Source organism: Mastomys coucha, chromosome X (assembly GCF_008632895.1).
Source record: "Mastomys coucha isolate ucsf_1 chromosome X, UCSF_Mcou_1, whole genome shotgun sequence".
Taxonomy (NCBI): domain Eukaryota; kingdom Metazoa; phylum Chordata; class Mammalia; order Rodentia; family Muridae; genus Mastomys; species Mastomys coucha.
Genome location: NC_045030.1, coordinates 149,073,673 through 149,074,766, shown reverse-complemented (window position 1 = coordinate 149,074,766; position 1,094 = coordinate 149,073,673).

Genomic DNA, 1,094 nt, shown 5'->3' with positions numbered 1-1,094 from the left:
ACCAGCTCTGCCACACCAGATCCCCCAGACCTGCCAATGACGACAGAAAGAGGAGGAAGAGGAGGAGGACGAGGACGAGGAGGAGGAGGAGGAGGGGGAGGAGGAAGAGGAGGAGGAAAAAAGGCAGGGTGGTGAGAGAGGAGCCAGGAGGCAGACAGTTCCATGGACTGACCCAGTGTCATTACCAGCACTTTTATTATTGGGGGACAGGGTGGCGACAGTGATGGAGGGATTGCACAACTGCCCAGTTTAATCCACTCTGGAGCGACCCTAAAATTGGGACTCTGGAGAAAGATTGTCCTAGGACACATTTGGGGTGGACAGGCTCCAAAAGCACACAGGTCCCCTGTGGTGCCCCTTGAGCTGCAGTGTTGGGGAGATCTTAAATGGCTCTTACTTGGGAGGAGGCGTGATTTCCACGCTCGAGCGTCTCAGTTCCCCACCCCCTCTCGGCAATAGCCAGTGCGCGCCACCACCTGAGCCTGGCAAGAGCTGGGGCGCACGCAGTCCTAAGCCTGCTTCTTTCCTGGGTCTGAAGAGACTTGGCTCAAAGCGGGTCTGCCTGACATCCCCACCCTACCCCCTAACGGGAGAACTCTTACACTTTATTTTGTTTGAAAAATCCGGGCCATCTCTTTATTTATCTCTGAGACTCACCAGAGGAGGCCAGGGGAAGGGAAAGGGGGAGAGCCCGCTTGGCCCGCCAAGCTGAGGGAGGGGGAGTATGCTGAGAGGAGGGGACTGGGTGTAGCCTGGAATTCTCTGTCCTCGTGTTCCAGGCTGGAGCTTGGAGTCTCCTGGCGCTAGCGCCACCACCACCACCGCTCCCCGCGCCATCCCGTCGTTGGCTTCGGGGATCCGGTGAGTGGGGTCATGACGCGCCGCGGGGGCCGCTCCCAGCCCCGCCCGCGCTGAGCGGGAACGCGGCAGTGTCGCGTGTCGCCCCCCGGGCCGGGAGGCAGCAGGGGGTGGGGAGGTCGCCCCGGGTAGGGCGGGGTGGGGGCGGCGCGGAGGCCGCCAAGCTGGGGGGCTCTCCGGGCAGGCGCGGCAGCGGGCAGGAGGGCGTGTCTCCAGCCGGAGGGGTCCCTCCCGAG